General features: G+C 45.0%; 1 protein-coding gene across 4 annotated transcripts in view; it reads right to left on the bottom strand.

The window, feature by feature from the left end:
- The window catches only part of LOC139275829 (FERM and PDZ domain-containing protein 4-like), a 658,647-nt gene that overhangs the window by 225,268 nt on the left and 405,396 nt on the right, over nucleotides 1-27,983 (bottom strand). The window lies entirely within an intron of this gene.

Below are 27,983 nucleotides of genomic sequence, written 5' to 3'. Positions count from 1 at the left end.
TTAGCGGAAACTCGCCAAGGTGATTAATTCTATCTGGGGGTGTGACCAGTTTTGTGGGCGGGGCCGGCATCCAGCGCGATGTTTTTTAAACCAGCGCAATAGATTGTGGAAACTCGATTTGCACTGAACATAACTTGCATTTAAAATTCCTTGATCCTTTGTGCTGGTATGGCTGATTTTGGGCCAACTGTGCTGAAAAACCAGTGCAATCTTTAAGATTTGAGCCAATCTTAATAGATGTGATTTTTAAAGCCCCTTTTTATTTCTCTCTATGTCATTTACCCCTGCATGGACTATGACCGTACGTCCCGACCTAGCCCACTCAGTATCCCTTATATCCTTTCAATATTTACTGCTCATTAGCTGTAGGTAGGCAGACACACATGGCTGCGCACTTTCCTGAGCAAAAACTTGCCTATGACTACAATCTGTCTGTGGCCTGTAGACTGCCTTCTTTTCCAGGCTGTACTCTCTGGTTTGCTGGGACATTGTGTCCTTCTGCAGTGTTTGATAGTGCCTGATATCGGTTTGCTTGTGTACTCTCCTGGTTAGCCTCGCAGGGTTTCCTATATTTCTTGCTTCTATTATCAACCTTAATCCATTCAGTATTGCTATTACCTTGGCTTCTTTCAGCAATTGTTCCTTTGTCATGACAACATTGTTCCTGATTATACTGTTCTCCAGCTCCAATCCCTGAGGGTATACACTCAATGTCTAATGCTAGTCTGGCAGTATCACTGACCTGAGATGATTCACATATGGAATCTAATACTATTCACTCACCCTCAAAAAATAAACATATTCTGTCTGCCCTTATAAGTTCCACTACCTTGCTCTCAAACTCTATAACCCTTTCTTTAAGCTTACTGACTAACAGACAGTTTTCACATTTCTTCACCCCTCCGCCTTTCGCACTTGTGACTATCCCACAACAAACAAGGCAAACATGCAAGCTTTCCTTCACAATTTCCCTTCTTTCTTGTAGTTTTCCCTTCCCTCTTAGTAGTTTTCTCCCATTAGTTTAACTATTTTTTTTAACCCCAGGTGCTCACTTCCTCCCTTTTGATGTTCCTTCTATTTGGTTCCCCACCTTTGAATCAGAATGGTTACAGCACAGAAGGAGACCATTTGGCCCGTCGAGCCCACGCCGTCCCTCTGCAAGAGCACTTCAGCTAGCCCCACTTCCCCGTCCTTTCCCCGTAACCCAGCAAATTCTTTCCCTTCAGGTACCTATCCAATTCCCTTTAGAAAGCCATGATTGAATCAGCATCCACCCCCTCTTAGGCAGTGCATTCCAGATCCTAACCACTCGCTGTGTAAAAAGGTTTTTCCTCATGTCGCCTTTGGTTCTTCTGCCAATCACCTAAAATCTGTGTCCACTGGTGCTCGACCCTTCCGCCAATGGGAACAGTTCCGCTCTATCTTCTCTCATGATTTTGAACATGACTTTGGCATTCCTCAGATGTTTTATTTTACTTTTTACTTCCCTTGGGTATTATTTAATTTGGCTTATTCAGGTGTCCCTTTTATCATCTATTTTGCGCAGGTGCTCTCTTTCACCTTAGTTCCTTTCTCCTGCTTCCTTAACTTCTGAGGTGACCGCCTTTTAAATCTACTTCTGTCTCACTCCCCTTTTGGAAGATGTCTAGAGTTACTGATCAATCTATCTTTCCTGCTCCCATTATCTTACCTGATTTCTGATACTGTTTGGAGGCGTTGGAGAATTGAGCACTGCCTGTGGTTAGGTATTTTCACTGCTACAGCTTACCTCATTACCAAGTTAGATAGCTCTCGGTGGAACCTGTGGTCCTTTTGCTTTAGTTTTGCCAGTATTTGAGTTATTTGGCAACTATGCACCCCAATCTTTAGCAGAGGTTTCGAAAATTCTGTTGGACTCCTCTGGAGCAGTTGCCACATTGTTGGACCAGGAGTGGATACAACTCCCTCTGTGCACTGCGGGAATCTGCAAGCATCACTTTACATCCAGCCAGAAGTAATACACATGCCTCACAGGTTCCCTCAGTCAAAGAGAGGAGGTGGTGCAATTTGAACGCTGATCGAGGGAATCAGGTGAACACTTGAAGAGAAAATATTAGAGGGTTAGGGAATAAATACAGGGAAATGGGATTAGAGTAGACAGCTCCAATGTGGAGCCAGAACTGGCAAAGGCACGAAGGGCCAAACTGCTGTAATTTCGATAATGGCTGGATTTACTAATGGGCAGGGGAGCAATGCAGGGTAGCTCAGTCACAAAGACTCCATTTTAGCCTCAGTCTAAACATGGATACAAGAGCTGAATTCTAAAGCTGAGAGTGCCTTGACATCAAGGCAGCATTCGACCAAGTGTGGCAAGAAAGAGCTTTAGTAAAACTGAAGTCAATGGGGATTAGAGGAAAACTGTCCCCTCGATTAAATCATGCACATAGGAAGATGGTTGTAGTTGTTAGATGCCAATCATCTCAGCTCCAGGATATCATAGCAGGAGTTTCTCAGGGCAGTGTCCTGCACCCAATTACCTTTAGCTGCTTTACCAATGACCTTCCCTCCATCATAAGGTCAGAAGAGAAGCTTTTTGCTGATAATTGCAGTGTTCAGCTACATTCGCAATTCCTCAGATAATGAATATAAACAACAGGCAATGATCAACTCCAACAAGAGAACACATGACTACCTCTCCTTAACATTCAATAGCATTACCATCACTGACGACTCCACCATCATCTTCCTGAACATAAACTCAACTGGACCAGCCACATTAATGCTATTGCTACTAGAGCAGCTCAGAGGCTCGGTATTCTGTGGTGAGTGGCTCACTTCATGACTATCCAAAGCTTCTCCACTACCTACAAGGCACAAGTCAGCAGTGGAGTCAGGAATACACTCCACTTGTCTGGATGAGCGCAGTTGCAACAATATTTAAGATGCTCAACACCATTCAGAACAAAGAAATTAATTTAATCAGTAGCTCATCCACTAGCTTAAATATCCACCCCCTCCATCACTGGCATACCGTGGCTGTAGTGTGTATTATGTACAGGATGCACTGCAGCAATTTGCTACGGCTGCTTCGGCAGCACCTCCCAACCCCACGGCTTCTACCACCTCGAAGGACAAGGGCAGCAGGCTCATGGGAACACCATTACCTCGAAGTTCTCCTCCAAGTCACACACCATCCTGACTTGGACAGAAATTGCTGTTCGTTCATTGTCGTGGGTGAAAATCCGGGAACTCGCTGCCTAAGAACATTGTGGGAGCACCTTCACTGCACGGACTGCAGCAGTTTGAGAAGAGGGCTCACTACCTTCTGAGGGCAAGTAGGGATGGGCAATAAATGCCAGCCTTGCCAGCAACGCCTCCATATCCCGAGAATCAATAGAACACATTTTTTTTGAAGATTTAACTGACCTCTTAAATTAACAATGTGTTTGGCATTCTTACGATGAGGTTCCACCTCTTCCACCGTACATGCTGCTGAGCACTCCGACACACAAACTCATTAAATGCACGGTTGGAAGATTTGAGTGTCAGGCAGTCTTAGGAATTCCAAGCTGTGCCCACAGAAATCGAAGAGGAGTGCCCCAGTGTCTGACTGACAATAAGAATAGCCCTTCCAACACACAATAAAAATCTATTCATTTGCAGCAAGTCCCTAATAAAAATTCAGGTGCACGCCACTACGACACTAAAAAAAAGAGGCTAGGCAGAACAGGATGGCAGACATGTTGGAGAAAGAATTATTATTTCAGGCATTTACGAATACATTTGCACAGAATGAAAACCTTACCTTTTTGGACTAGGTTTGCGGTGTCAGACACAAATCACAAGAAACATTGCTGTTATGGGTTGTTTCTAATCCACTGTGACAGAGAAGATGCGATCATAGTCTTGACACAGCTGTCAGGTGAAAATATAACTGCACACAGGAAAGGCAGAAGGTGGAAGATGTGCGTTGTGTCTGTGATCAGGAGGTGGTACTGCAATCTATGCTGAATAAATATGACTGTCTTCGCAACATTTCCAGAAGCTGCAGCTACAGTGCTCCTCTCGCTCAGAGGAACACAAGCGCGTTTCTTTCTTAACCCTTTCAAGAAAAAAAGCACTCACTTGCAATAAATCTGAAACATTTTTTTAGAAATTATTTTCATTCATTTTTCAGATGGCAGACCTACTGTGTATTTCCAGGATTTTCTTTTTTTAAAGCAATCAGGTTATGCATAGAATTGTTTCACACAGTTTCTGTTATTCCAGATTAAATAATTTTCTAATCTACTGGTGTGCAATGTCAGAGGTACAGGTTTTGGACTGCAAGGATGTCTTGAAGTGGTGGGTGAAGAGTGAGTGGGGCGGTGTGGGAGGGAATGGTGTTTAAGGGTAGATATAGAACAATCATCACATTGAGGAAGATATACCAAAGGGTACATTTTCCTCCCTTTATTGTTATCTGAAAAACAAGGACATTTGCTTCATATCCGTGTCACTTTTTTCCGGCAACAGTAGTGGTTGGAGGATAATATACCTATGGTGTTTCTCAGCAGTAAGGATACCACAACGGGATGGGGTAGATTTACATGGATGGAAATTTTGGGTTGGCTCTGTTGGGCTGCGTGCAACCCTCCCCACCCGAACTTCCTCCGTGCGTTGCCCCCAGGTGCAATAATAAGAAAATCTGTTTCGATAATGTACTGGAGTTAGTCTATTGCACCTAAAGAGGGGAGTTCATTATCAGATCCTCCTGAAAAAAATCTAAGAATTATGATGAATATCTTTGTTGTTCCGTTCATTTCTCATTTTACAGTGCGTGTGGATGAAATCAGCAGGGTGCACGGGACCTGACTATGGGTAAGCTGATCCTGCAGAGACAATCCAAAACTCTAGGATCATTCAGCAAAAACTGTAAATATGCTAATTCAGCTCCCTCAAGGTTCATTCATACTTCCTCATTGGTGCCGAAGAGATGTCATCAAGACTCACAAGTTGTGTTTTTTTTTTATGATCTAGAACAGGCAGAACAAAGCCAAGAGAACACTACTTTGAATGACATATTAGGCTCAGGACCCAGATGTAGCCAAGAGGAAATGGGGCAGAGGCCCATTATGTCAGGTCCATGCTGCCCCAGAGCTTCCTCACTTAACTGGGCCTGCACCTGGAGTAGGTGCCGGACCATTGTAAGCATTGTAATGAAGTGCGAGGGGGTATTCCTGGCCTCCTGCTCAGTTTCCTCTGCTTGTGGCGGGGGTGTGCCCAATGGAGGGGGACCTGAAGGAAGCTGGTGTTGGACATTGTGCCTTGATGCTTTATCGATTAGAGAATCTGCAGGGGTCCCAGGGACAGTCCAAAGGTGATAGTAGGCAAGTCTTTATTTTCTCCACCAGGATGATCTTTGGCTAGAATAACTATAATTTGCATTTATAAAGCACCTTTAAGACAGAAAAATGGTGCAGTGCTGAATCCAAGGTTCCAAAAGCCTGTTAAGCACTGTGGGTAAGTATTGTTTTCCTATTTACTTAGACTGAAGGCAGTAGCTCAAATGGAAGTGCTTGCATAACATGCACGCTTCCAACTGACCCAGAGGTAATGTTGTTGGTTTAGTACGTTAATGATTGGAATCATATTCATTTCAATCTGTTAAATAACATTTTAGCTTGGATTGATGTCCATTGCATTGACAACAGGTAAATCACAAGCTATAATTGGCAGGTACCTATGCAGAAATTGGTTGAGTATGCATTCTGTGCTTGCAACCATAACTCACCTACTGTAATGAGGATTACTCCCCTGCAAATTAGATATGGGTGAGACCAAAAGAAAACTGCTAGCTGGATCTTATGACGTGTATTATCCTATTGGATAGAATGTGACATTCAATTAAACTTTTTGTGCATTTGCTTAATATTTGACCAATGATTTTTAAATAAATAAATGTTTAGTGCCACGTTCAATATATGTTTGTCGACATAAGAATAGTCACTGCACTGCAAGGGGAATTCAAAGGGTTCTATAAATGCAAGATTTTCTTTCCCATTACACTATGGCACCACTTTGTGGTGAAATATAGATTTGCACAATTTTGATTCACACACTGCTAAGTTTCATACACCATAGAAGTTTGTGTCTATGCCGGCTTTTCCTTAGAGCAATTAAAAACAAATCCTTCTGCCCCGTACTCTCTCCAGAGCCCTGTAGCCTCCACTGCTTTAAATATTGATCCAATTATCCCGTAAAATGCTAGAATCTCTGCTTTGCCTGAGGTTAGCATTCTATGCTCCAACAACCCACTGTAAAAAGGAATTTCTCCAAATGGCACTCCTCACTTTGTGACTGACAATGTTAAATTGATGACTCCCTCGTCACCCACCCCCGAACCAAAATAAATAGTCTTTCCCTATTCACTCTATCAAACCCTTCATAATTTTACAAACCTCTATCAAATCTCTTCTTAGACTTCTCTGCTATAGTGAAAATTGTCCCAGTATCTCAAGTCTCTCCGACAGCTCTGCGTCCTGGCATCATTTTATTGAATCTATGCCGTTTGCTTGCTGTGGCTTTAATGTCTTTTCTATAATAGGATGCCCAAAGTAGCACATCATGCTCTAGTGCACAGTAGTGTAGTGCTAACGGCACTGGATTGATAACCCATGATTTATCGTGAGTTCAATTTCCCCTATAGCATGTTTTGAAATTGTGGATTAATACTAAAAAATGGACAATGAAAACTGCTGGATTATTGTAAAAGCACTACTGGCTCAGAGAAACTCTTACTGGATGTGGCTCATTCATGACTCCAGTTCCACTTCGCTCTTCAAACCCTTGAATTAGCCTGTCAAGCCAGTCACTTGTCAGGCAACTAGGGATGGTCAATGAATATGCCCCTGTCAGTGTTCCAATCCTGACCTAAAACCCCGACATAAATTTATCATTACTGTTTTACATTGAGGCATTTGCATCTTTAATAATACTTTCACTTATATACCACCTTTTCATTTAGGATCTCAAATGCTTTACAAAATCAGGTCGAATATCCCCTCCACTGGAGAGAGCTATAGTCTTGGATATCATTCAACTCAAATGTGATTCTTGATTATTTACAAGGGGGAATATGAAGAGCAGTATAGATTGAGATACATGCATTTGTAGGATATAGGATATGGAGTTTCATCGGAAATAGAAAAATAAAATTAAGTCTGCGGTCCACAATTTCCTGAGATGTGCTCCCTGTGAGCACCACTTCCTGCTGGGAATATCAGGGCCGGAATTTGTACCTTCGAGTGGGTTGGAGTGGGCGGGGGCCACATAACGGGTCACTATCATGAATGGTCCACCAGCACGCTCTCCACTGCACGTTTAACTGAATTGGATCAATTGAATGCGTCTGGCTGGTTTCCCGGCCAATTTACTGGAGCGGGTCTGATGATATCACCGATGACTCGCCTTCAGCTCAGATATTTAAAGCAACCTTGCACACATCACAGTTGAAGGTTGTTGTAGGAGGCTCAGAGGTGTTTGGGTGAGGTGCCTGTGCTTATCCATCCAAGACTTTGACTGTGAGGGTGCGAGGAAGGATGCAGTCTCAGCGCCAGAAGGCTGTGCCCAGGTTTGCAGATTCCTCCCCGGAAGTTCTGCTCCAGGAGTCAGAGGTCCTATTCCCTGGGATTGGCAGGAAGAGAGCAGCCAGTGAAACCAAGAGAGCCTGGCTGGAAGTCAGCAGCAGGGCTTTAGTGAGCTGCTCCTGGATACAGCGTCAGAAGAAATGTAATGATCTCATCAGGTCAGGAAAAGTGAGTACAGTACCACATTCAACTACATCCTGATGTGCGAGTCACCCCAACCCCATTACTCTGCCTTCTCAAGCCTACTGCTATATCACTCCTCACACCAACCTACCTCGCAGGTCCACCCATCTCTCACTGTCTATGCATCTACTCACATCCCCATCTGACTGATCACCACTGACACTCGCCCCCATCTAATATAATCATAGAAAGTAACGGCACAGAAGGAGGCCATTTGGCAATGTCACACCACTCCCTCATAGTCACCCTCTACAGATGTAGCCCATCCATTCATTACACTCATTCCATCACTCATACTCAAAGTGCTCTTCTTTCCCTCCTTACAGGAGAAGAGAGCCCAGAACAACAGACAGAGGCAAGGAACCGGAGGTGGCCCTCCAATATACACAACTTTAATGCCAGCAGATGAGGAGGCACAGGAATTAAGTGGAGTGGCAGAGCTGTTGGTGACAGGAGATGGAGAGAGGGGGACCTCACAACAACCTGGTGACAGAAAAAGATATCCCACATGGCATACAACAGTCACACATAGTGAATGATGTCAGCAGCTGGTGAAATATCATAATGGTAACATTACACATTCTTATCATGAGTTTAATTCATGTCTTAACTCTCCCACAGGTCCATCAAGTGCCCCCCCCCAGTCGGAGGAGGAAGATGACCTCTCAGAGGAAACTGCAGTCTCTCAGGGTGCACCACTATATGACCCATGTGCACCCAACGCCAGCAGATACGCACACGTCGGTGGGTCATGTGAGAGAGGAGTGTTGTCACCTGATGTCTCACACATCACAAGTGAGAGCAGATGGTGGGGACAGGGACAGCAATGACGACTCCTCGCCATAGGACTCTCCAGCTCCATTCTAGCAAGGAAGTGTGGGTGGCCCATGAGAGGGATGATGGTGAGAGGGCACAAAGCACTCCCATTTCTTCCCCGTTGCCTCCCCCTCAGTCAGAAGCACACGGAAAAGAAAAATGATATAGTTGCAGATGCACAAGGGTATGCACATGGGTGTTTGCCAAAATGTTACTATTAAGTTTCAGTTCTATTTATGATGCACATAAATTCATGCCTGGGATCCCGATGTCTTCCCCTGCACAGTTGCAGGAGGAACAGTCTTTGAAAGGGCCCTCACAAGCTCCAAAACCCAAAGGATGTCCACAAAAAGAGTCTGGGCAGTTGCAGCAGGGAAGTGAGCAGCCTGCTTCTACCTCTGCTGAAGCCTCAGGGGTAGCACCTCGCAAAAACACATGGAAAAGAAAAATGACACAACTGCAAATGCACAAGGGTATGCACATGGGTGTTTGCCAAAATGTTATTATTAAGTTTTAGTTCTATTTATGATGCACATAAATTCATTTCTTTGCACCATTTTCCCATCTAGCTATTTTTGCCTGCTGCCTGGGAAGTGGCTTTGTCACTTGGAGTGAATGGTGTGACATTACTTAACCTCGAGCAATGGGTGTGTGTGACACGAATGGTTTGGTCATTTTAGGGCTGCTTGGTGCAGCATCTGCGAGCTAGATGGGTGCACAGGTGCAACTTAACTAAATTGTATGGTGATGAGGCCATCCCAGGCCTCCTGGGAAGCAATGTGCCCTGCTGCTGGTGTCATCTCCCCCTCAGATTCCTCCTCCTCCTCCTCGTCTTCCACTTTCTCCTCTTCCTAAGAGGCTTTAAGCTCTGCACCTTACTCCTCTTCCAATCCTTGCTGCTGCGCTTTGTTGTGCAGCGAGCAGCATACGACAATGATTATGGAGACCCTGGCTGGTGTGTGCTGAAGGGTTCCTCCAGATCTGTCAAGGCATCTGAAGTCTATCTTGAGTATGCTTATTGCTTGCTCTATGACACTCTGGTTATCATGTGGCATTCAATTTCACGCTCCTTGGCCTCATTGCTCAGCCTCAAGGGTATCAGCCACGTCTTCAGTGAATAGCCCTTGTCTCCACGCAGCCAGCCGGTAACTCTGTTCGGAGATGCAAAGAGCTGAGGGAGGGTGGACTGGTGCAGGACGAACGAGTCATGGCAGCTCCCTGGGAACTTGGTGCACGCATGAATGATGATCTTTTTGTGGTTGCAGACGAGCTGCACATTGAGGGAGTGGAAGCCCTTCCGGTTAATGAACACTCTTGGGTGACATGTGTGTGCCCTGATGGCCACATGTGTGCAGCCGATGACACCCTGCACCAGTGGGAAGCCAGCCAGAGCCGGAAAGCCGAGCGCCTCCTCAGCAACACTGGTCTCATCGGTGGCAAAGTTTATATAATTCGCTGACTTGTGCAACATGGCATCGGTCACCTGAGTGATGCATCTGTGGCCGGCCGATGGCGAGATACTGCAAATGTCCCCTGCAGATCCCTGGAAGGAGCCCAAGGCTAAGAAATTGAAGGCGCTGGTGACTTTGACAACCACTGGTAAGGCATATCCACCAGGTCCCCTGGGCAGCAGGTCTTCTTACAGCAAGCTATAAATGTCTGCCGTGACCTGGCGCAATAGCCTGAGCCTCCTGAAGCACTGCTGCTCAGTCATGTCCAGGAAGCTGCCTGTATTCCCTGTGTTACATAAGAACATAACATAAGAAATAGGAGCAGGAGTAGGCCATTTGGTCCTTCGAGCCTGCTCCACCATTCAATAAGATCATGGCTGATCTGATCATGCAGTCAGCTCCACTTCCCTGCTCGCTCCCCATAACACTTTACTCCCTTATCGCTTTAAATATATTCAATGACCCAACCTCCACAGCTCTCTGGGGCAGAGAGTTCCACAGATTTACAACCCTCTGAGAGAAGAAATTCTCCTGATCTCAGTTTTAAATGAGCGACCCCTTATTCTGAAACTATGTCCCCTAGTTCTAGATTCCCCCATGAGTGGAACCATCCTCTCTGAATCTACCTTATCGAGCTCCCTCATTATCTTATATGTTTCAATAAGATCACCTCTCATTCTTCTGAACTCCAATGAGTACAGGCCTATATCTGCTCAACCTTTCTTCATAAGTCAACCCCTTCATCTCAGGAATCAACCTAGTAAACTGCCTCCAATGCAAGTATATCCCTCTTGAAACTGTACACAGTACTCTAGGTGTGGCCTCACCAATACTCTGTACAGTTGTAGCAGGACTTGTCTGCTTTTATACTCTATCCCCCTTTCAATAAAGGCCATCATTCCATTTGCCTTCCTGATTATCTGCTGTACCTGCATGCTAACTTTCTGTGTTTCATGCACAAAGACCCCCAGGTCCCTCTGTACTGCAGCATTTAGTAATTTTTCTCCATTTAAATAATAATTTGCTTTGTTGGGGATATTGCCTCTGGCACGGTGCACCCCTGTGCTGATCTGCTCTCTCCTTTGGAGCACCAGATCAGTGAGGAGAAGGTTACTGGTGTTGTTGCTGGTGTGGCTGGTGTTGGTACTTGGTCCGAATCTGAGGTCCGAAGTGAAAGAGCATAAGCGACACCCATGCTGACCTGATAAATGCCAGGTAAAGTGGAGATCAATAGCACAATCCTCCATTGCAGAGAGAGTGGCTTCCGAGGTTGCAGAAATCACCTGCGAACTGCTGAAAAAAAAATCTCTGCACAAAAGGGGATCAGCAAGAGCCTTTCCCTTAGGCAAGGCAGCCAGTGAAAGCTGTGTGTATTGATATGCTTTTTCCAGCTGTCACTTAATGAACAATGGACACTGAACTCACGCCTTGTCTTCAAGAAGCTTCAGGAAGTCCGTGAATCCTGTGCACCAGCAGTAAAAGCTAAAACCTCACCATAAAAAGCCTCTTAAGGGTCTCTCAACGAGCTGTTAACTATTTCAATGTGGTCCCCTGCCTCTCCCGAGTGAATCCGTGGCACGCTGGGAAACGCGCCCCAGTTAAATGCGAAGTCGGCGGGATGAAGTCGGGTTGCTGATGTGCTATCAATTTCAGCACTTTTAACTGTCAACCCGCTCGTGAACCCACACACTCTACAATGTAAAAATTCTGGCACAAATCATAGAATCACCCCAGTTGTTCCAAGGTGGGAACAGTTCCATCCCGGCATCTCTAAAATAAAACTCCTTGGTGCCAAAGCCTTTCTTTGCCTAATTCCCAATTGCATTCAACCTAGTTCCTGCATTACAACAATGACTACACGTCAAAAGCACTTCATTGGCTGTAAAACACTTTGGGATGTCCTGAGGTCGTGAAAGGGGCTATACAAATGCAAGTCTTTCTTCTTTTCTTGTAGTAAACATCTTACACATAGATTAGTTTCATCCCACATCAAGTGTCTCACTGAGCCTGGATTCTAGAGGTACAGCCATGGATGTTGACCGGGAAATTACTGAGAGTTCATTTCAGTTTCCTCTCCCTGCTCTTTTAAAATAAACAAGTTAATGCCTCTACTAAAATAGTGGACAAAGTACTTTGACACAAGCATTGCTGTTTGTGGGAGCTTGCTGTGTGCAAATTAGTTGTCGTGTTGTATCCTATTAATGAAATATATAATTATATATGCTCTGAACCCACATGCAGGCTTAGAAATCATCTCTCTGCTGCAAATCCCAGCTGTTTTAATCATAGTTCCATTGGTTTGTGTTGGCTTTAACTGGTTGAAATAATTGCTTCTGAGGTGGACGGAGCAAGCTGCCAGAAGAAGAAACTCTTTCGCTGTATTCAGGAATTCACTTTGATTGAACACAAACCAGCAGAGTTCAGAGTTCAGAGAGACCTGTCCAATTTAGATTTACAGCAAGGATTAATGCAATAATAACCAGATGAAATGCAAGCAATGTTAAGTTAAGGATTTAATAATGGTGCTGTGGAATTATAGTCACGCTCCACATTCCAACTGATACCAATTCAAAGCACTTTGACAGATTAATTTCACCAGGTTTTGATCCAGTAATGAACAGAATTGAGCAACTACTGTGCTTAGAACTGCTCTTTTTTTATTAAATAAAATGTTATGATTTTTTTCTTACTGAACCACAAACTAAACTAAAAGAAATACTGAAAAGTATGCACGTAGGTCTGTATCCAGCCCAACACATATACCATCTGCATTGTAACACTTGGGAGAACTGCTTTAATAAAAATCCAACTGCATGCTTCCATTCCCTTTCCAAATAACAGTAAAATAATGGTCTGGGCTGCACCTTCGAACAGATCCAACTTAGATCCCCTATATGCGCAGACCCCAGAAGAAAAGGGATGGCGTGTGGGGGTGGGTAAGGTTGGGTCCTCAACACACACCCAGGAGGAAGTCCTCTCCCCCCAGCAGACACTCGCCACATCTCAGCCCTGTTTAATAAACTGGCCTATTTTTATTGACTAGATATTAAGTGTGCATTCCAGGTTTGTGCCCAGCTATTCAGGATAGAGGGATAGCAATCAAAAGTCACCCTTTCTTCTTCGAGGCCAGGAATGCCAAGAACAACTGTGGAACCTCCAACCTCCAAATTCAGCTAAGTCATTACAGATCAACACATGAACCCAGGACCTTTCTGGCCCATATGCCTCAGTGCCACACTGCGCATTATATTCAATTGCTGAAAATCTGCTGGAAACCAAACTCTTGTCATTATATTTCATTTACAACTTCATGCGCACGTTATTCATTATATGTATTGTACTGCTTTTTTTGCTGCAAGACAGGTACTGAACCTGAGAGATCATTTTTCCCAATCAAAGAACTGGGTAAATTAAATTAAAATAGTTTTGCCTTGCAATTTCTTTTTTTTCAAAGATGAAGGATATCAGTGCTGGAGAATGGAACTCTTTTCTATTGCAGGCACCCAGTATCAGTCAGATCCATAATAGAACTCCCTTCACCCTGTTCCAGATATGTGCCTCAGCCCGCACCTCAGGACAGTATCCTACTGCACCACTCTAATGTTTTATTTCCATTTCTTCGACCCGCCTGAGTGAACACACTGCACCAAACAGTTTGCCTTCACATTTTCTTTCAACTTTGCATTCTGTAAGAGGGAGTATGAACAAATACTGGTGCAGTGTAAGTACGAAAATGTTCTAAAATCTACTTCTTTCTGACATGTAAATATTTTAATGTTTTATAGTGTGTAATATTTTTAAAATGAAAATGTGAAATGAATGCACACAATAATTTGTGCAGTATATAAGTTTTACCATTGATATGAAAGGTGCTGAGTTGTTGCTGAATAAAACGTAATAATTCAGTGACATTTTAACATTAATTCAGCACCCTTTGAACTAGCTTTAAAATCGACCACTGTTTAACTGTTTACATATGGAATTATATTAAAAAATTGCAACATAAGAGCATGTTTTGTATCACTATCATATAATAAACAGACACGTAGTATGCTATTCCACAGAATATATGAACAAAGACATTCTGGTATCACTACTGGTACAAAGCAATTGAATTGTGGGATTCTGCTAAACAGTAAGGTGCATCTATTATAAGGATAATATAGGAGGGAATATTTTTCAAGTATCTAACATCACATTGATGGATTGCTTGAGCTTTGTTCTCATCCCATCTGAACCTCTTGATTGCTTTCACTCTGTATGTTTTCCATGTAATTCATGTCAAGTTGAATAATCAGGGATCCTATAGACTAACAAAAGAACCAGTTGGAGCAGAATGTGTGTGATGGGGAAGCCTGGCAAATTGGAATCCCTTTTGCTGGACCTCCACACAATTAGCACAGTGCGTGAGTTTCCAGCCTGCCTAAAGAACTCTGACACAAAGAGGGCAATTTTAACTTGGATCGCCAGATCTTAATGTAAGAGCATCAAAATGGAGTCGATAGCCTTACCGCCCCATTAACCCCAACAATGCGGCCGGCACCATTGTGAAAGGAGCTTACTGCTGGGCACCCAAAGTGCCTGTCTGTTTCACATGGCAGCCCCCGTTGAATATGCGCACTCCAATCAGCTCCACAGTCGATAGAGCTATTGAGGCCAGCAAAGGTAACTTTGGAATTATTTTTTGGGGGTCCTGCTGTTCCAGGACCCTCTCCCCTCCGCAACTGCCCAAGGCACCCCCATATTGGCCAGCCTCATTGCAACACCTGTTTCATGCTCCGCAGCTTGCCAGCCCGATGTAAGTGGGACCGAGCCTCAAAACCGCGGCTGCCTCTTCACTACGAGTACAGGTGACTGGCCGAATAGGTCGCCTAAGTCTAAATCGACCCCAAAATGTGCAAGAGTATTTAAATATGAAAACAAATTAAAATTCATGCAAATATGAGCTAGCATGGCTTTCAGGATCAGAAATGACACTGTACTAATATTAGTTGTAAAGTGAAATCTGCTAATGGAGCGCAATTTGATTGCATGTCATGCAATGTGGCAGTGCCATTGTGGATGTATGTGTTCCCCAGATCATACAGCAGGATGGACAACTTGAACTGTGCCTGCACCGGGTGAAAGACTTCCTACAGCATGCGGTGGATGTGAGAATGGACCAGCATTTGTCAACTCTTGTTGACGTTTCCTAAATCTACAAGGGTAGACTCTCCAGCATGTATGGCACAATCCAGAAAACAACCTTGTGGATGATCCAAGAGTCAGCGCATTGTCAGACTGCCTTTTGATAGCTTAGTCACTTGAGTGTACTCAAGACTGAAGTCCTTGTAGAGTTGTGTCTTCTCCCAGTCACATATTTACTGTCTCAATCTATATGCGTGTCACACTTATTCTCAGAAATGGTCACAGTTTCATGCAGCAACTCATTGCAGGATGATGTAGAGTCAACTTTAAAGATATTAGTCACAATTTACATTATTAGCCTTTGAACATATGTACCATTTCAACCTATCTATAATAAAGATACTGCAAATGAAACTACTTAATGTATTTATTTGGAGCACAATGGATTGTGGACAGAGGGCGTTATTTGCTTAAGAGTTTACAAGATGTTCTTGCATAGTGTTCACATGCACATCAGAAGTGATTGTACAAACACTGCTCTGTCATTTATTAATGGTTACAGCAAACATCATTGCATCACTTGCCAGATTCAGCAGCAGATTCTGATGAGAGGCTGGCATTGTCCTTGCCCCTTAGATTAATTGAATGATTGCGCAGTTACCTTGCAAGATATTTCCTTGATGGCCTCTGGTTTTACTGTACATCTTGTTCTGTTCTGTTGAAGTACCAGTTTGGAATGGTCTTCAGATTTATTCTTTTGAGACAGTTTTGTCATTTTTTTGAATATTTTTTCATTGGCTACCTTTTCAGTAGACTATGCTGCTGGGAAACCTGATTGGCTTCCAATGAGTACTACTTGCCAGTTTTTTTGTTACGCAAAAAAACAAGTTCAAACAAATATGGGGCCGAAATTCATGCTCGCCAGAAAGCTGGCACACATTTCGTTTTTTTAAAGTTTTTATCGTCGTGTCCGATGAAACGGGCTCTCCATCGATTTTCTTCTCTTTGCCACTTTTTTCAGATCAGACTGGAAGCCGGTCATAATGGGGGCGGAAGTGCGGCGGTAAGTGCTGGTGAGGGGCGGTAGTGGGGGCGGGACAGATTCTCCGCCACTGTCACTCAGCAGTGGGGCGGTGGTGACATCAGTGAGCATCTGCGTCACCACGTCTCTCCCCTGTTTTAAAAGGGGAGAGAATCAGCAAATAATTAGGATCGCCCACTGGGCCACCAGGGAGGGTTTCGGCCAGGCCAGTGGCCTGGCACCCAAAAGGGGGTGCCAGGCTGCCAACAGGCCGAACCCGGGGCCATAATTGTCTGGCTGATAGGGAAGTCGGCTGGCCAAAAAAAAAACATGGCGGCTGCAGCAGTGGGCCCTCCCCTTAAAGGACCATCGTATTGCCTTGGCTCACACACACAAAACAAGGTGCACCGACAGAGAAAGCTGTCGGGGGGCACCGCGTGGCGGATTTAGGATTTTTGAACATAAGTTTAGCGTGGAGTGTGATGGAGGTGTGGGAGATCAGCGGTGCGTGTTTTGATGATGCACTTGGGGCAGTCGGCAGCAACGGGACGGAAGTGGGAACCGCCAGAAAAATCTCCGAGCTGAATTTGGGTCGTGGTGGCCATTGGACCGGAAGTCGGGGGCTGCTTGACTCCACCGCCTGGCCGGCGCTTTCTGGCCGTAACAGGCCTTATCCGGACAATGAATTTCAGCCCCATGGCCTCTGTGTTTTGTCTTGTTTACCATTATCTGCCTCTACTGTCACTAGTCTAAGAAGTCACGTAGAGCTGAAAATCGGATCATGCTGCACATGTTTTACAGGCGTAAAATGGGCAACCGAAGGGTCTAATATAGTGGGCAGCATTTTGCAATGGAAGTGTGCCAGCTCCACATCAAATCCGCTGGCTGTTTGCAGCCACCACCCGCTCTCCTTGCCCCCTGTCCGCCCCGGACTCACCAAATTCTCTCCACTTCCACGAGCTACTCCTGGCCTCGAGGTGCATGCAGCGTATGCTGAACTAAGATCACGGCCCGATTCGGGTACGATCCGATTTCAACATCATAATTGTTACAAGTCAAGTTATTCATTAGCTAGATGCAGTAAATTTTGATTAATTTCTCCATGAATCTCTCTGCCATTAAGCTAAAACCCTGAATTAATCCTGAGATAACTGAATATTGCATAATAGAATAGTTACAGCACAGAAGGAGGCCATTCGATCCATTGAGCCTGTGCCGGCTCTCTGCAACAGCAATATTGCGGTGAGATCGGTGCAAAGTGCACACGGTTACTGCTGCAAACATGTCAGAAATAACTTGGCTTTCGTCACTGACAAAACAATTTTTTCTTAGTAATATCTATTGAGGGTGTAGCTATTTTAAGGATTTTCCCCCTTGCGTGTATGATATTTGCACTAAACAGAATATTACATCACACTTTGCAGCCATTTCCCAATTTGGCTATTCTCCATTTTGATCAGTAGTAGTACAAAATACACAAGCACAAAATCTAAATCTTGCACTAAGAACTGCTTAGGAATGACAATACCAGCAGCTCTCGGTGCCATAGAAACCAACTCATTAATATTGCAAGGCTTTTCTACAGCACTTGAACTACTGTGCATTTGAAAATTCTATTTGAAAATAAAAAAGAGCAAACTTGTAATCATATACTGCAGCACCTTTCCTGACCTTAAGATGTTCCAAAGTGCTTTACATTGAATTATGTACTTTTGAAGTGTAGTCACTGTTGTAATGTAGGAAACACAGCAGTCAATTTGTGCACAGCAAGGTCCCACAAACAGCAATGTGATAATGACCAGATAATCTGTTTTCTGATGTTGATTGAGGGATAAATATTGGCCAGGACAATGGTGAGAACTCCCTTGCTCTTCTTCAAAAGAGTGCTGTGAGATCTTTTATGTCCACCTGAGAGCAGACAGGACCTCCTTTTAATGTCTCATCTGAAAAATGGCACCTCCGACAGTGCAGCACTCCTGAGCCATATAGGAAGGCAGATATCACTACTGCCCTGTAGACTATAAGCTTGGTGCCAGATTTGAGGTCCTGGTCGTCAAACACTTTCTTCCTCAGGCGACCAAAGGCTGCAGTGGCACACTGGAGGTCGAGGTGGACCTTGTCATCGACGTCTACCCCTTGCTGAAAGCAGACTCCCGAGGTATGGAAAATGGTCCATGTTGTCTAAGGTTGAGCCGTGGATTTTGATTGCACGAGACTCCCTATACAAGTTCTCTACTTGGAACTCCTACATGGCAAGCGAGCCCCAGGTGGGCAGAGAAAACACTTCAAGGACACCCTCAAAGCCTCCTTGATAAAGTGTAACATGCCCACCGGCACCTGGGAATCCCTAGCCCAAGATCACCCAAAGTGGAGGAAGAGCATCCGGGAGGGCACTGAGCACCTCGAGTCTCATCGCCGAGAGCGTGCAGAAATCAAATGCAGACAGCAGAAAGAGCTTGCGGCAAACCAGGACCCTCACCCACCCTTTCCTTCAACGACTGTCTGCCCCACCTGTGACAGAGACTGTAGGTCCCGCATTGGACTGTACAGCCACCTGAGAATTCACTTTCAGAATGGAAGCAAGTCTTCCTCGATTTCGAGGCACTGCCTATGATGATGGTGACTCACTCAGTACTGCACTGAATTGTCACTAGAGTTTGTGCTCAAGCCCCTGGAGTGGGACTTGAACACAAAATCTTCTGCCTTAGAGGAGAGAGTGATGGCTGACACCCTAATAATAGAATACCCCAACATTTAAGCCATGTCTGTACTTGCACATACTTTAACTTAGCTGAAACTGCAGCATGCATTGTCGCTACTTTCACACATTCACATCAGACTGTCCAGTCTTTGTGAATTTGAGCTGATCAACAGGAAGTAGATTTAAATTTGAAATAACTTTTCAAAGAGAAACATTCTTCCCTGAATTAATTGCAGAAATAAAACATTGAAATAATTAGAGAAAATAAAGTTGCATCAGGAGCACAAATTTGTTAAATCTGTCCTTAAATATCTTTACATAAAAATGAAAGGAAAAGTGAGCAAACAGTTTGATTCTGTGGGGGTGACTGGTAACTCTGCAGTCTACAGGATAAACAATTCAGATGTTTGAAAACCATAAATAATGAATCACAACTGGGAATTAGCACCTGAGGTTTGGCAACAGAATGCATCATTTCAGTATTGGAGGCAGTGCAGGAAATACATACCCACAGAGCAAACGCAATGTCCCCGATATTTACTGGGGCGGGGTTTCGGAGCGGGGTGGAGCAGAGAAATGATCGGGAAACGTGGAAATGCGAGTTTCTCTGTAGGGTTTTAACTCCAAGTTATGATTGTTTTTTTTCCCCATCGTTCTCCGTCCGACAGCCAGCTGAGGAGCAGGTCGGTTTAGTGGTGGTGGACAGATCGCTTGGGGGTGGGGGTGGAGATTGCGGGAGAGATCAGGGGGAGTTGATGATCACAGGCATAGGGTGGTTGGGGAAGGTATCAGATTGCGGGGCTGATCATGTGGGTGGGGGGAGATGGGGGAGGGGGACGGACAGATCGCGGGTGGCACATTTACAGTGTTAGCTCGTTGGTCCTAGAGAAAACACTCCTGCTCCACCTGGCCCACAAGTAGTGCTGTAAAGACACTTACCTTATGGATCCAGCTCTTCTTGCCTCCTTTTACCTACCGGGTTTCCCCAGGCGCGGGAAACCTGGCACACAGTCGTTAAAAATAGAAACCCTGTAGAAATGAAGGCACGCAGACACCTTAAAAGATTTCTACTTCCCTGACTGAACAACCATTCTTACTCCAATTACTCAAGTGATACTGAAACTCGAAGCCTGACCAAAACAGGCCAGTGAGCCGTTGTATGTCTCGACATTGTAATTGTAAGTGACTACCGCTGGACCACAGCAGATCGATCCACACATCTGAAGTGTGCCTTCATCATGCCCAGGTTGTGCTTAGTGATGACCAGAGGATGAATGGATCGCCCAGGACTACTGCTGGTGTCCAGGCAACATGCACAGGTGTCACCAATCACTGCTGTGGAACATAGCCTCAATCTCTCAGGAACCACCTAGAGCCTTGACCTTCTGAGTCAAGGAATGCATGCATGGTGGGCTGCTTTAAAATAAATGCATTGTGGCAGTACGCAGGGAAGTGAGCATTCAGTCACATGTTGGTGTAGTGCTATTGGGGAACGAGCTGCACACTGAGAGAGTGATATCCTTGCCTGTTGACGTAAATATGGCCATTCAACAAGGGAGTATGGCCACGTGGGTGCTATCTATGATTTCTTGAGGAATTCTACCATTTAGCATAATTGCAGTGGCCTGTCATATTAGCATTGGTTGTCCAGAGGAAGGTGATGAAATTGCTAGTTCTAGAGAACAAGTTATCCTTGATTTGCCAGAAGCATCTATGCACAGCTGTTGAGTAACGTCCCCAATGGCTCCAGAGAAGAGCAGTTAGCAGTCACTGCTGGAGCAGGGCATATGGTGGATCTGGGCTTTTAGTGCAGCTGCTGCATGCGACATAACTTTGACAGCTTCCTTTGGGAACATGACGCTTCTATAAGCACTGTTCCTCTGCCAAATGCAGGTAGGATCATCTCTGCCTGTACACTCTGGCATGGGGATACTAGAAGTGGAGCATCATATACCTCTGGTGCAGCCTCATAAACCACATCTCCCTCTTCTGCTTCTTCTCCGCCTCTTCTTCCAAGAAGTGAAGATAGAGGGAAATTCCCAATGGTAACACCATTGTGATGTTTCAAAAAGTTTATACGGGTGGTGGTGGGGTGGCTATCGTGAGTTGGCATTTGTGGATCTATATCTCAGCATGAATCAGCACCTACCGGAAAAGATAGGAGGGGGGGGGGAAGAATTGTGCCCTTCCTCTTCCGGAATCTGGGGCTAAATCCAACCTGGGAAGATGTTCCCTCACGTGATACTATCTGACAATGATTCAGCAGTCTCACTCAGATAGGTCAAAAAGACAGAATGGGTGGAATAGGGCTTGTCACACAAGTGCAGCTGGAGATTTTTGTTAAGGTTGGGGAAATCTAGTAAATTATCATAATGTAGAGAGTGTCTGTGCATGCGTGCAAGTGAGAGTGGGATAGTGTATGTGCGTGGGTGGGCGCGTGAGGCAGAGAGAACGGGGTAAGTTTAGCTTTACGCTTGACTCAGGATATATCCGACTGGAGTATGTTTGACAGAAGAAGCACAAAAACCATTCTGTTATCCTGTGCAGTCATCCATCACCATAATGAGGACATATGCACAGAACAGATGGATATTGTGTCAAGCAGTTTTAATGCTCATAACAGCAAAATGCAATACTGTCTGTGAATACTTATCGTTAGCACCACAAGACCTGTTGTCATTCCATGCACAGTTTGAAAAACCAAAAACAAGTAAAAACAAGGAACATAGTATTCCACCTGATCAGCCGCTGGAAGATGTTAACGCGCTTAATCAGCATTGACTAGCTTTAGGCTTCTTATTGCAGTGAACACTACACCTAGACTAGTAAATTGGAAGAGGGCCAAATTCTTCTACACCACCCTTCTCAAAAGATAAAGAACTCTTTCCTTGCCTCACTTGGTGTTAGCTCAACCTTGTGCAGAATTAAGCATGAATTCATTCCTGCTAATGTAGGGGAATGTGATTTGAGGTATGGAAAAAGATTCAGCAAAAAAGATCATTCTTTTATCACTTGGTTTGGTTATTGATATCTAAGTGCCCCTCATGTCAGATGAGAGACACACTGTAACTCTGGTATCGACAGATAGGCCTGTTTAATTGAGATTCAGTGGCATCACACAAAGAGCAGAATGTACATAAACACTCAGGCTTAGAAATTCGGTAACCCCAAAAAACGGTCATGGGGATCGCGATGCGATAGCAACCCGCGCCTGTTCGGAGGACTGCAGGCAACACGTGACCTTCATGCTGTCTGCTCATTTTGATTAATGCGCTGCTGAGTGGCCAAATGGTCAGTCGGGAGCCCAAGTTTGTGCAAGGCTACTCCAATTAAAGCTAGCCTGAACCACTTAAAGGCAGTCTGCACCTTTTAAAGGGGAGGTGTCTTCTGCCTGCAAAAGGTGATTGAGGTGGCTGGGAAGACAATGGAAAAAAAAATTAAAATGATGACACCACAGGGGAGAGAGCATGCACCAAGGTTCTCCAATGCAGCACTGGAAGCCTTGGTCCAGGATGTCCACTCCAGGAGAGAGGTCCTTTTTGACAGGGGGCCAGGAAGCCCTCCAGGCAACAGACCAGAGGAAAGATTGGAAAGTTTGCTTTGTGATGGCTTTTATTTAAGCATTGTGGCCAAGAGAACTCAATAGTGGTCAGTAACAGAGGGAAGGTAAGGTGTGGGAATGTGGGAAATGGGGTTGCGTTCACTGATACTGCAGGTGGATGATTCGATCTCTGACATCCCGGCCAGAAAGGGGCTGTCTAAGTTGTCTCCTTCCTTTCACTTCCTCCTCCTCCGCTTCCTCCTCTTCCATTTCCTCCTCTTGCTCCAGCTCCTCATCTCTTTCCCGTATCCCTGGTGGCAAGGGCTGTGCCCTCATGGTGGTCAGGTTGTGGCGGATACAGCAGACCACCACGAATCGACTCACACTCTGGCGAGTACTGCAGGGCTCCCCAATAGTGGTCCAGGCAGCAGAACCATTACTTCAGCACCCCAGTGGTCTGCTCTATGATATTTTGTGCGGCAGCAGAGCTCTCATTGTATGCATGGTTGGGTTGCGGAGTGGAGTTATTGGCCAGGTGATCAATGGAGAGCCCTTGTCGCCTTGCAGCCAGCTTTTGGTTTGATGTAGCGGCTCAAAGGCTGAGGAAACAGCTAACTGGCAAAGAATAAAAGCATCATGACTGCTATCAGTATACTGGCCATTCACCGTCATGATGTGCTGAGCATGGCCCCACACCAACTGCACATTCAGCAAGTGGAAACCTTTGCGGTTATGGTACATCTCCGGCATTAGAAGCGGTGCCCAGAAAGTCATGTTTGTGCAGTCGATGGCACCCTGCTCCATGGGGAAGACCACTATCCTGGCCAAGCCACGTGCATGCTCTGCCTGTTTCTCTCTGTTCGGAAAGAAGACAATGAAGTCCCCTCTCCTGGCATGAAGAGCGTCTGTCACCCCTCTTATGATGACGAACTAGGATATAATACAGATGTCGCCTGCTCCAGCCTGGAAGGATCCCGCCATGAAGAAATGCAGGGCCACGGTCAGCTTCGCAGCCATTGGCAGCGCTGTCCTTGCCCTGGTGTGTGGCTGCAGGTCTGGTTGCAAGAGGTGGCGGAGTTCTGTGAGCACCTGCATCGTAAAGCTCAGATGCCTCTCACACTGCTCCTGGCTCACTGAGGTAAGAGAATTGATCTTGGAAGATCCTAGGTGGGTAAGGCTGCAGGCCAAGGGAGGAAAGTGGTCTGACCAAAACCTTTGAAGTCATAGCCAAGGCATTCTCCACTTTCAGCACCACTCCCGTCACTTCCCGTCAAAGCACCAAACACTTCCACAAACTTAAACCAAGATAGTAGAAATTTAAAAGCAAGTTACCTGAAATCTGGTGACGATCCCTTTAAATAGCACAGGTGGTGTGGCGGGGTGGGATGGTGGGGTGGTGCAGCGGGATGGGATGGGGCGGGGTTGGATGGGATGGGGGAGGTCCTTCCTGCTGCAATGTATGTTCAGCTGTGTGAGCTTAGGACAGTGTGTTAGCTCCAACGATGACGATGAAAGTGGCAGCGTTGGCGTCAAATCACGATCTACCTATTTAACATACTCCAGGTACCCGCTTCTAATGGCTGCCTTACTGCCCTCACCAAGATGACGTCCGGCGTGGCCCGCACCAGAAGTGTGAGCGCACTGATCAGACGCCATTTTCGACCCAATTTGGCACCTGCAGAGCCCAAACAACAGGCGCTACGCAGCCACATTTTTTAGCTCTCATTCTTCTATTGGCATTTAAGCTGCACGGTCTCACAGTATTTAGTTTTTTTTTGTAAGTGGCTTCTTCATTATTTTTGGTATTTTCATTTGATTATTTACCCTGGGAGTATGTTCTTGATGTCAGTATTTTATACGGTAATTAAAGCTGAATCAATCCTAGGCCTGTGTATAATTTACCACTCTAATCCCGATGCTAATTTTGTTCGCAATAGAATTGGAACAATTAATCTTTCCTCACGAAGGAACAGTGTATATGTTTTGTTCAAAATTTCTGAGTGAAGGACCAAGAACAGGAAGAAGATGTCTGTACAAATGAAGGTATAGATTAGGGTGAAAGTGCACCTTCAAACTGCCTGCTTCAAATTGCGTCTTTAAAGTTAAGAATACAGGAATTCACTGGAGCAAATGTTGCACTATTTCAAAATCCAGTACCAAACAGTATAAACACAATGGAAGGTTAGAAAATCAGGTTTTGTTATGAACTTGAGAAAGCCTGGAAAAACAGTCTATTCATCCCATCAAGTCTGTCTCCTTGAACAGACTGTGTACAATCTAACCCATCACCAACTCTACCCCACGCATGTGATCTCCTGAGAGAACATTCTGCATATATACTTCATGATCCCCAAATGGTATCGAGCAAACTCCAAACTATTCACCCATGATGCAACCATGTACTACTGCCTCCCTACCCCAGGAGCACAGGAACCATTGCATCCCATAAACATTTAACTGGCTAGGAACTTTGTTGGAGCCACTCACTGCTCTGCCACATGTAAACGGGATTCACGCCGCGCTTTCCGGCAACGTTATGGCGGCGGAATGGGAGCAGCTCCGAGGAACTTCCCGGCCATTATCTCAGGCTATATGTGTCCTCCTAACCACCAGTCCCATCCCCCAAATAGATACTTATCCAGTTCCTTTTAGAAGGAGTTAGAAACAGGAACTACAGTTAGTGCACCGAAGACTGCAGCAAAATGGTGCATATGTGACCAATCAGTTGTTCCAGCCAACATCAGAATCCACAACGAGGCCATATGCATTTATTTCAAGGGAAATTCCCCACAGTGTAGTGTTAAACCTACAGTACACTAATGATATCAGACCACCCATTGATTTCATTAATATACATTGTTTTACTGCAATCTGGTTCTTAATGGGATTTTGCTGTCATCCTGTGGGAAATTATGTAACTTCACTCCTCTGAGTCTCACATTATTTCTTACCTTGTCTCCATGGAGTTGGTTATGTGGCTTGTCAACATACTGCACTTCAAACCTTAATTTCTTACAATGGACACTACTGAATGAATAGTTCTTCTGTACTAATATCAAAATCAGGAAAACAGATTTTTATGTTACATTTTATTAAGGAAGTGGTAGAAGGACATTTAGAATATCGAAATACAGTCAAGCAGAGTCAGCATGGTTTAGTGAAAGGGAAATCATGTTTGACAAATTTGCTGGAGTTCTTTGAGGATGAAACGAGCAGGGTCGATAAAGGGGAACCAGTAGATGTCATGTATTTTGACTTCCAGAAGGCATTCGATAAGGTGCCACATAAAAGGTTACTGCACAAGATAAGGGCTCACGGGGTTGGGGGTAATATATTAGCATGGATAGAGGATTGGCTAACGAACAGAAAACAGAGAGTCGGGATAAATGGGTCATTTTCAGGTTGGCAAACAGTAACTAAGTGGAGAGCCACACGGATCAGTGCTGGGTCCTCATCTACTTACAATCTATATTAATGATTTGGATGAAGGGACTGAGTGTAATGTAACCAAATTTGCTGATGATACAAAGATAGGTGGGAAAGCAAATTGTGTAGAGGACGCAAAGAATCTGCAAAGTGATATAGATAGGCTGAGTGAGTGGGAAATAAATCTGGCAGATGGGAGTTTAATGTGGGAAAATGTGAGGTTATCCACTTTAGTAGGAAAAATAAAAAAGCTAATTATTATTTAAATGGGGAGAGATTACAAAATGCTGAGGTACAGAGGGATCTGGGGGTTCTTATGCACGAAACACAAAAAGTTAGCATGCAGGTACAGCAAGTAATCAGGAAGGCAAATGGAATGTTAGCTTTTATTGCAAGGGGGATGGAATATAAAAGTAGGGAAGTCCTGCTACAACTGTACAGGGCGTTGGTGAGACCACACCTGGAGTATTATGTACAGTTTTGGTCTCCTTATTTAAGGAGGGATATACTTGCATTGGAGGCAATTCAGAGAAGGTTCGCTATGTTGATTCCTGAGATGAAGGGGTTGTCTTATGAAGAAAGGTTGAGCAGATTGGGCCGATACTCATTTAGAAGAATGAGAGGGAATCCTATTGAAAAATAAGATTCTGAAGGGGCTTGACAGAGTAGATGCAGAGAGGATGTTTCCCCTCATGGGGGAATCTAGAACTAGGGGGCATAATTTCAGAATGAGGATCGCCCATTTAAAATGGAAATGAGGAGGAATTTCTTTGGAATTCTCTTCCCAGAGAGCTGTGGAAGCTGGGTCATTGAATATATTGAAGGCGGATATAGACAGATATTTGAGCGATAAGGGAGTCAAGGGTTATGGGGAGCGGGCAGGGAAGTAGAATTGAGGCCAAGATCAGATCAGACATGATCTTATTGAATGGCGGAGCAGGGTCGAGGTGCCAAATGGCCAACTCCTGCTCCTATTTCATATGTTCTTATGTTCTTATTTTCAGGCACGAATCAAAAATCGGGACTTTGGCAAAAAGGTGGGAATAGTATTATGTTCTAGTGAATGTTTCATATAAATGTTCTGGCAGGATGTTTACTATTCAGATTACCAGAAATGCCAAATCACCTTGATAAATGGCATTTCACTAACAATGCAGAATTTAAACTAGCTCCTTGGTAATCCTCCAGACCTTCAGAAGACACCTATCTTCAAGAGATGAAGAATAGCATCTCCAGTCCATCTGTCCACTGCGACTGGAGATCATCGGGCCCCAACTTGGTGGCCTTACCACCCGCGGCTGCCGGCTGCAGCCGAGTTTTTTTATACGGTCTACCCTCGGTGCCAATTTCCACTAGGCCTCCTACTGGCGGGAGGGGAGGACCGCTGGGAACCGCCCGCTGAAGGCTGTTAGCGCGCAAGGCGCGTAACGTCCTCCCGCCCGCCAAGCTGGCAGATTCCTCTGGGTGGGAGTCGGTGGCAGCAGGGGGAAGGACCGCTGCGTGGAGGCAGGTCTAGCCCCAACGGTAAGTATGAAGACCTGCAAAAAAGGGTTAGTGAACTTCTTTTATTTATTTTTTTTGCAGCGATTCATCTGGATGGAGTCCCCTGAATGTTTTCCAGTGGATTTTTTTTTCTGTGCAAATATTTATTTTAATGCGTTCCCTCCTCCTTGGGCCCGACTCAATCCTCGGCGGCACTTTGGCAAGGATCGCATTTGCCGAAGAGATTGGGAGCTCCCGCCCGCTGCTGCCCACATTCGGGGCGTAAGTCATTCTTTTGCCGCCGGGTGGTCTTTGCAGATCTTTTCGAGGAATCTTCCTGCCAAAGTACCACCAGGTCTTTTGGCGGTCCTTTGGGCTGCACTTGAGCGGCCCTTAGCTTTGACCACGTTCGGACCCATAGAGTCATAGAATCATAGAAACCTACGGCCCATCATGCTTATGCTGGCTCTTTGAACAAGCAGTCTTGCTTATTCCCACATCGTCGGGTTTTTTTTTGTCCGTAACCATGCGAGTTCCTCATCCTCAAGTATCTCCCTTTTAAAATTATTTATGGAATCAGCTTCCACCACCTTTTTAGGTAAAGCATTCCAGATCCTAACAAATCATG

The sequence above is a fragment of the Pristiophorus japonicus genome, chromosome 11 (genome assembly GCF_044704955.1).
Source record: "Pristiophorus japonicus isolate sPriJap1 chromosome 11, sPriJap1.hap1, whole genome shotgun sequence".
NCBI lineage: Eukaryota > Metazoa > Chordata > Chondrichthyes > Pristiophoridae > Pristiophorus > Pristiophorus japonicus.
The sequence above is the reverse complement of the archived record's forward strand: the minus strand, read 5'-3'. Positions and strand labels throughout refer to the sequence as shown.